The 9,454-nt window shown below is 31.3% G+C and overlaps 1 long non-coding RNA gene across 1 annotated transcript; it reads right to left on the reverse strand.

The window, feature by feature from the left end:
- Positions 1 to 2,001: 2,001 nt before the first annotated feature.
- Positions 2,002 to 4,364, reverse strand: LOC128293284 (uncharacterized). The gene is made up of 3 exons (XR_008283456.1): positions 4,149 to 4,364; positions 3,759 to 4,060; positions 2,002 to 2,490 (listed from the first exon to the last, which is right to left on the reverse strand). It is a non-coding gene; the product is annotated as an uncharacterized LOC128293284 (long non-coding RNA).
- Between the last annotated feature and the right edge of the window lie 5,090 nt (positions 4,365 to 9,454).

The following is a 9,454-nucleotide window of genomic DNA, read 5'->3' on the forward strand; positions in this document are numbered from 1 at the left end:
CTTTGTTTTATTCAAAAGCTTTGACCTTCTCATCTGGCATGTGCGGGACAAGCTTCTAGGGCTTCAAAACCCTAACCTGAACTCTCATAAAAGATGGGTCTCTAGGGCTTTGGACCAATCAAGCTTGACCTACGCTTGGACTTCCACTTAAACTCAACTTAGCCATGGACCCAAATTTGGACCTTCAACTTGACTTGATTTTAACTTAGACTTTATTGATTTTTTAAAACAAATCCCAAAACCTAAAATGTTTTTGTGTTTAAAAATGAAAACATAAATTATAAAAATAAAAATGATTTTTTTATTGTTTAAGGGTGCAAAAAAATCTTAAAATTTTTTAAAAAGGTAACGAAGTTCCTGTTTATTTTACTCATTTTAGTACTTAAAATTTTAAAATACATTAAAAAGTCTTCAAATCTTTTCAAAAAAAGTAATTAAGCCTCTAATTTTTTTGCATTCAATTAGGTATTTGAACTTTCAAAATGCATCAAAAGACCTTCAAGCTTTTTAAAAAAAACAATTAAGCAATTGCTTTTATTAAAATTAGAAAAAATATAGAAATTTAAAAATTATAAAATTTTATAAAGTCGTAAGAAAATTATATAAAATGTAAAGAAATATAAATTTTGTAAAAAATTTATAAAAATTATTGTACCCAAAGATGAATTTTATAATTTTTCTATAACTTTTATTAATTTTATTTTTATCATTTTTACCGCATGTAGCGTTGTGTTGCAACATGTGATGTCTTTAATTGAGAAATACTAGGGTTGTTAATTTTTATGATTTTTATTAAAATTTAATAAAATTTTTAAAATTTATTGTTGTTTATACTTTTTTTTCTAATTTTAATAAGAGCATGTATTTAATTACTTTTTGAAAGATTTTGAGAGTCTTTTTGATGTATTTTGAAAGTTTAAATACCCAATTGAGTGAAAAAAAGAGGGGGTTTAATTGCTTTTTTGGAAGAAGTTTGAGAGCTTTTTTTTATGCATTTTGAAAGTTCAAGTGCTCAATTGAATGAAAAAAAAAGAATTAATTTTTTTTAAAAGTTTAAAAGGCTTTTTATACCTTTAAGCCTTTATTTATAAATAAAGTTTTCTAATTTTCTATTTTTTAAATGAATTTGAGTTAGAGTTAATTTAAATTCAGTGGACCAATTTAAATAAAGTCTAACTCCTTCAAAATTTAAGCAAAATCTAATTCAATTCCTGTAAAATTGTGAAAACAATTTAATTTAGGCTCCGTTTGTTTGCCAGTAAAATGTTTTCCGAAAAATGATTTCTAGAAAATGATTTACTTTTCTGGTGTTTGGATGAGTCTGTTTAAAATATTTTCAGAAAAAGTTGTTTTTACATATATTAATAAATTTATATTTTAAATTGTTTTTACTTATATTGCAATGATTTATTTATAAATAAATAAATCAAATTAAATATATAATAATACTCAATTATTAAGCTAGAATATTAACCGTCATAAATTGAAAATAACCAAAATCAAATAAATTATTTCTAATTGTGTTATAAAATAATAAAAACAAGGATTTAATAATTATAGAAATTAATACTAGAAACCAATATATATAAAACCCTTAATTTTATTAAAATACTCATGTCATATATATATATATATATATATATATATATATATTAATATGTACAGACTCGTGCATGGGATAAACTCTTCAAATACATGGTTCAACATAAGTGTTAGAACATGAATCTTGCAAGAAAAATGACTAAACTCCATAAAGCAATGTTTCATGGAAATTATGACAACTGACCATAAAAGTTCTAATTAGAATCTTAATTCCCAAGAAGAATGTATAAGAAAATCCATTAAATCAATCTCTTCTTTTCTATTATCTTCTTAAACATATTTCATCTTTGTTTTGATCTTCAGTAGGTACCAAAATTTTGTTCCTTTATGTTCCTAAAGCTCCTGCCATTTTCTTTTAATGGCTGAAAAAAAAAAGAAAAAGAGTGCATAGAAACGGAGTTAAAACAACCAACAACAGAGAGTTGAAATTAGATAAGGAAGAGGGACATAAAAATGAAAGGAGAACCTCAATCCAGTTTCTTCATCTGTACATTTATTAACATTCAATTTGCTGACCCTAAAATCCAATTGAATTTCTCTTATGGCTCCATTAGCGAGAAGATGATGAGCAATCAACTATTTGATGCTTCCTACACTAAAAAAATAAAGAAGAAAAAGTTTCTCATCTATGTTGTGTACAACCATATTCTTGATTCCAACTTTCTGGTGAAGTCTTCATCTCTTATGAAGCCACCTTTCAAAATGCATGGAGTATCAATGACAGTTACATTAGGAATCTGATTTTTGTACCGTTCAAAGCATTGAAATCATTCCCTCTATGAGTATTTCATTTCAAAGAGATGTATTTGGCAGCAACGGTGTTTCTTTGCGTAATCACTCTGTCAAATATGGCTTTCATTTGCGTTAGCTCATCAAATATCTTCTCAACTGCAGAAATAAATTATGAAGTAATAAAGAAAACTGCATATTAAAGAAGGTTATGATAACCATGATCCTTGTTTATAGAGAAAGATTGCCTCAAATGATATTAACTCCCAATTTTCTGATAGTTTTTGTTCAAACTTCACTTGGAATGATGATTGAAGTCGTTGCCTACATTAATCAGTACCAAAAACATGTCATCTACATAAAACCATTACAATTTTGAGTCTGTGCAGATTGATCACTGCAGTTTGGAAAGGCAAAAGTGAATCTTATAGGTGTCACATAGAAAAGCCCATAATCTATTTACACGAGGAAGGCAGCAGCTTGCATCAACCTAGTGACATATGCTATTTATGCATATACGGCATAACTTTATCCAGTATTGTTAAGACAAGCACCTAGGCATTGCGCCTTAGCATCAAAAACAAAAGCACCTGAAACCCCTTCAAGCTAGGCGCATTCAGTGGGCACAAGCTCGGCACCCCTAGGCATGCACTTTTGTAAGGCAACACACACACAAAAAGGAAAAACCATTTTGAAAAGGGATCCTTCTCAATATTTGAGTATACGTCACAAGCACATGACCAAAAGAAATCATGCACACAGGCCAAGAAAATTAAAAGAAAATTTAGCTTGTTCACTAAACAAATTCGACCAACTTTCAGAGTTTATTATCATAAGTATAAATCTTAAGCTTATTATATACACAATCACATACTCATCAAGACTAATAGATATATAAAAATGCACACACAATGCTTGTTGCACCTTATTTCACTCGAGCAAAAGTGTTTTTCTTTAGCACTTCATGCCTTAGTCAATACAAGGGTTTGAACGCGTTAGTCAATACAAGGGTTCGAACGCGTAGAGTGCACGCCTTGCCCTTAACAAAACGATCTTTGCCATCCATCAATTTGTAAAACCAATCAAACATGGATACTATTAACATAGTTCTCTATGTTTTAAGCTAAAAGCCAATACTTTCTTCCTTATACACACACAGAAACAATCAACCTTCAAACAAAAGACCAACATTCAAAAACATCTAATTACATCAAAAACATAAGCTTGGAATGAATTAGTACTCGTTATTCAAATAAAGGTCATCATCTTTCTCTCTTTTTTTTTTCTTTTTTTTTTGAATTTAACGATGAGAATTCAAAATCAACAGATGAACAAGGAAAACTTTGAAGAATCAAATTTATTTTACAAAATTCTCAATTATTTACTCCATTTCAAAGAAATCAAATGCGGGAAAATCGAATCCGAACCTGTAAATATAAAAAATGAGCTCTCTGTAGAAGATGTCTGGGAACTCCTCTCTCAAGGTCCGAATAGCGTAACCCATATTCATGTAATAATCCTACTTCTCCTCTTCCTCTTTGTCAGGCTTCGATCCTCGCTTCACCAGAGCCGAAAATTGTACGTACAAACTCAAGTTTTGGCTCAAACCCGAAACTGTACTGCTGACATCTTTAACACCGGCCCTAGCGTTGGTCCTTGACCAAACTTTCTCATCATCGTTCTTCGAAATCGCGCAACTCTTAAGGAATTTAGGGCGGGGGTAGGGTTCCTGGCAAATTTGCTAAGAGATTGAAAAAAAAAAGATAGATAGATAACAAAAATCAAAATGATCGAAGAGATAAAAATGGGTAGAGTACCTGGCAATGGCACTGATTTGCAACCCAAGGGGAAGGGGAAGGGGAGAAGGCGTTTTCCCGTGTTTTGGAAAATGTCTTACCGAAAAAAAAAGTGTAAGACATTTTCCCAAAAGAAGACGTGATTTTCCTGTGTTTTGGAAAAGCATTTATAGTGGGAGTTTATTTTCCACCAAACAAACAGCGAAAAATGACGAAAATATTTTCCAGAAAAGCTTTTACCCCAAACAAACGGAGCCTTAGTCACACTTTCAAGATTATAATTTAATTCCAATTCTAAAATTAATTTAAAATAAAAGTTAGTTTTATTTTAAAAGATATCATATAGCTCCATTTTGATGAATCTAAAACCCAATAAATTTAAAATTATAAAATTAAAGATTTATTACATACGCATTATAATAGTTAGATATAAAAAAAATAATTAGTATAATTTTAAACTTGAAATTAGCAAGATGAATAAAACTTTTGTAAAAATAGGATCTTTTAAAATAAACAAAAATTTTCTTCCTTTTTATTAAAAATAAGTTATGAGAGTGATTAAATATTATTAGTTGAATTAATGTATTATTAACTCATATGCTAAAACATGCATAATAAATATTACTCCTATCAAACTTAACATTAAAATTATATATCATTTTCCAATTGTTCTACCTTTCATATATGTTTCAGAAGATCGAATTATTCATGATCATTGATAACATTCTAAGATGGCATAAAGTCAAAATTCACCACAATGTTTAATGGATTAGTCAAATTAGCACTCATTTTGTTTCTTTTCCTAAGCAATTAAACCTTTCATCTTTTAATTTTGGTCAAATTAGTCATATTTTGATAGAAAATGTTAAGTGATCGTTAGCTTTTAATGCTGTAGTTGACACAATAGTTCATATGTATTATTAGTTGACATGACATTAATTTATCTTATATACCTTATCAAAAAGTAATTTGAAATTATAAAATATAAAAAATTAAAAAAACAAAATAAACTCTAGAAATTTATAAAAACTTTTAAAATTCAAAGAATATATTAAAAATATAAAAGAATATAAAAGAATTCAAAACATTATATATATTTAAAATTTTAGAAAAATATAATATATATTTAAAATTTGTAATATTAAACTAATAAAATCTTTTACTCCACTTGCTCCTCTGAAAAAGGTCAAACTTTTCTCTAAACTTTCTTCCTACACAACCAACCACCATTTGGCCTCGTTTTGGCTTAATTTTTACACCACTATCCCATGAATAGTATTTCATGGTCGTTTTGCATACAGAGGGAAGTTATTATTTTAAATTAAGTTTCTTAGAAACGCCTTACCTTTAAATTTTTGTATCTAACAATATTTTACAACAATGTTAGTTATGAGAGTTTTTTGTAATCAATACGAGATTTATGACCCTTATCTTTCTACTAAAGTAATTGTTTAGCTACCAAGTCCATTTTCCAATGTGGAATGCAATGTTATGCCTACTTTCAATGTGGGATGGCATGATGCATGAATGTTTACTTAACTTAGATGTTATTTAAAAATATTTATACATTATATACAACAATTCCTAACTTATTTTTTTAATAGCATTGAGAATTATCTCTGTATATCGATGTGATACACAATCAAAAGTGGCTAAGGCTTTAATTTTTGAAGTAATAGTAAAACATGAAGTATCACTTCTATATCACAAAGTTATTTTAATTTTTTGAAGGAAACGTGTTAAAGGGTCATACGTTGCATCCTGTAAATAGAAAGTACTTTTGGATTCTACTAATCATTCCTTAAAAAGCGACCTCTAACATCTCTACTTGTACAACTTGTACAAGAGATCTCATTTAAAAGTGTCACATCATTGATTTTGTTTATTTGATCATAAGCTATAAGTCTCATTAAGGACTATTAATCCATCTTACCTCATTGTGAAACAAAATGCATTGTCAAGGCTTTGTTAGAATATCCTTGCCCCCACAATTCTAAAATCATTTGGATGCACTTGAAAAATGTCAATCTCATTAATATTTTCACTCCTTTTAAATCTTGTTAAAGAACCTTTGAACTCTAATGCATATTATTTTTGAATAAGTAATATCTTTAATTGACATGAATTGTGAAAGAGTAAGGTTTAGACAAGATTATGTTTATTTATAGGTAGTATTCTCCTACATCTCATGACCTTGTTTATCTTTGTAGCACCTCAAACCCGGCCCAGACATTAAGGCCGAATCTGATGTGCCACTTTGAAGTCAAAAACCCGTGTTCCCTTTTTAGTGTTTTAAAAAGCCGACTTTTATCAAACTAACCAAGTGAATAGAAGCTGGGCACCAGGTAGGTATCCATAACAGAGGAGGTGAGCCATGAAGGCTGCTTAAGTACCAAGCTCTCCGATTGGATCCAATCCTAGACATGCCCACATCCATTGCCACACTTGGTTATAACAAGTTGAAATTTCTTTGAGTGATTATCTTTGGTAAATCGAATATTCGTGACGTCGTGTTATTTTAAAAAAACAAGTATCGCTTTTGAAATCACGCCTAAGTCTAGCCCATTTGAATTAGTATCCATCAATTTAAAGTTGTTTTAATAATATAATCCCGAAAAATCAAAGAAGAAAATAAAGTTAAAATGGCCTTATTACAACCTAAAAATTAAATAGTAATTAAAAATAACTTAAGAAAACCAACCTCTTTTTCAAACCCAAAAGTATTCACCATGGCCACTCAATCCCTCCGGCTCCAAGTCACCCACATCAAGGCTCACCGCAAGGTTAAAGAAGGGGTGAGTTTGGGAAACTCAGTGTAAGGAAAACCCATTCAAAGCCCAAGTTAGCTCTAGCCCATTGGGCCTAAGCCCATTCAGTAATAAAGTGGTACTGGGCCGAGCCCTTTTCAGATTATAATAACCGGGCCTTAGCCCCTTATTCAGATAACAAGATGACCCATAGGCCCATTTCAAAATACATGCAACATCAAGAAACATATGCAAGCCCATTTGGGGAGACTATTCAACCCACCAACCACTACACTCCACCCGCACCAGCCATACACTCCATGTGGGAATAGCTCAACCCACCCATTAACACTCCACGATTGCGACCTTGATGCTCGATTAAGAATTGAGGCAAAGCCTCCAAGACGTGGACAAGCCACTTTCAGTATTTCCTTCGTCAATATCCCGGTCCCATGCATCGATAATAACAACATGGCATGCAAGAAATAACAACAATCAAACATGCATTTAGGTCAATTTAACCCTAGGGGTATTTGGTAATTTATCTCCTAGGGTAAAATCGTAAATTTTCCACTTTTAAAGGTATTTCAGTAATTTATCTATTTTAGGGTTTTTCATGCATATTCCTACCTTTCACGTACTAACGTAATCACTACCGAGGGTTCTTACGAATTGGGCAGTTGGCCCATCATTCCAATTTTGGCCCATTAAGCCCAAAAATATCGAGGGCACGTAAATCATGCACTTTGCGGTCCAAACATTGCAGCTTACCAAAAACATTAATCGATTTACCTCACGAGCATTCACACACTCGCAAATCTACAAAATACCGGTTTTCGGCATTTCGGCTTTTCGACTTTTGCCGATCTAGACTAAGAAAGAGAGTGTTAGTTACACACCTGTTTGCAACGATATGCTGACGAGATCCACACACGAACCGCCTACAATTGGATTACTAACATGTTAATCTAACTATTCAAATACAAACTACGTATTAACCCCTTACAATATTCGGCCAACCACACCTACAGATCATAGTAAGCTTATAAGAAATCAATAAGCAACTCATTAACAGATTTTTGTCAGTGTTTACCACATAATCATAATTTCACTACAAGTTGTCTTCCTGAGCAACAGTCACTAAATCATTTATAACTGGAGCTACGAAACTCCAAATCAAGTGCCATTAATTTTCCCTGAAAATAGACTCATATATCTTCTATCCATAAAATTTTCAGAATTTTTGGTATGGCCAATCAATACCAGATTTTTCTTAAAGTTTCCCATGTTTCACTGTTTGACTAATCTGACCACTCTTCATTACAAATCAAATTTCTCATTGTACAGAATTCAAAATATGTTCTCGTTTATTTCATTTGAAACTAGACTCATTAAGATTTAATTACATAATTTATTCAGTTTCTAATTCATCTCCCACAATTTATGGTGATTTTATAAAGTCACGTTACTGCTGCTGTCCCAAGCAGATTTATTACCAAATCACTCTTTCATACACCTATGTTGCATGCATGTTATTTAAACATGTATATCACCAATCAATCATCACATATCTATGATTTTTACTTAAGCATAATCTCCATTTCATCATTTTAAAGCACAACATGTTAGCCGATTTTTCCCTTTAGCATCTAAGGCACATGCATTATCATTTGTTTGGCTCAACTTCACCTATCTTCCATTTTTCATCAAAAGAACATGAAAAAACAACCATTTCCTTCATTTTAATTCATGACCAAATGCTCACAACACACCCAAAAACCAAAATATGCTTCAAGAGTTAAGGTAGAATTAAGAAGAACTCATGAACATCAAGATAGAAGCAAAGTACCAAGAACTTACCTTCAATTTTTCCCTCCTAGTGACCGAATATTCAAGGGTTTCCTCCCTATTTGCTCTCTCTCAAATTGGCTATGAAGAACAAAGAATGAACAAAACCTTCATTTACTTCCTTTTGTTATTCTTATCACTCAACCTTTATGACACATAAATGATATACTAATATTTGTGCCATACTCATGCCATAATTCCAATAAAAATATGCCCATAATGCTTACCATGCCCATCATCTATTAACTATTAAAATGCTAATGCCCATCATCTATTAACTATTAAAATGCTAAAATGCATACATTATCAACTATCCATCACCTTGGCCGGCCACTACATTAAAAGTGGGGAATTTGACATGCAAATCCTCCTATTTTGCACTACTATTTATTTGGCCACTACAAATTAGCCTATAGCATTTTCAAACATTTTCACATAAGTCCTATTTCATAATTTCACTCCCTTTTTCTTATGGAACAAAAATTAACTAAAATTACCGGGTTCTATCTTAAGCTTGGGCCTTCTAGAGGCCCACTAACATAATTAAACCTATGCCAACATTCACAGAATTCGCGAAAATTAGGGCGTTACAACTCTACCCTCCTTAAAGAAATTTCGTCCTCGAAATTTACATGATCCAAACAGATGAGGGTATTGTTGACGCATAATCTCTTCTGATTCCCAAGTAGCTTCTTCCCTTCCATGATTACGCCATAATACTTTTACCAACGG

This window comes from Gossypium arboreum, chromosome 5, assembly GCF_025698485.1.
Source record: "Gossypium arboreum isolate Shixiya-1 chromosome 5, ASM2569848v2, whole genome shotgun sequence".
In the NCBI taxonomy this organism is placed as follows: Eukaryota; Viridiplantae; Streptophyta; class Magnoliopsida; order Malvales; family Malvaceae; genus Gossypium; species Gossypium arboreum.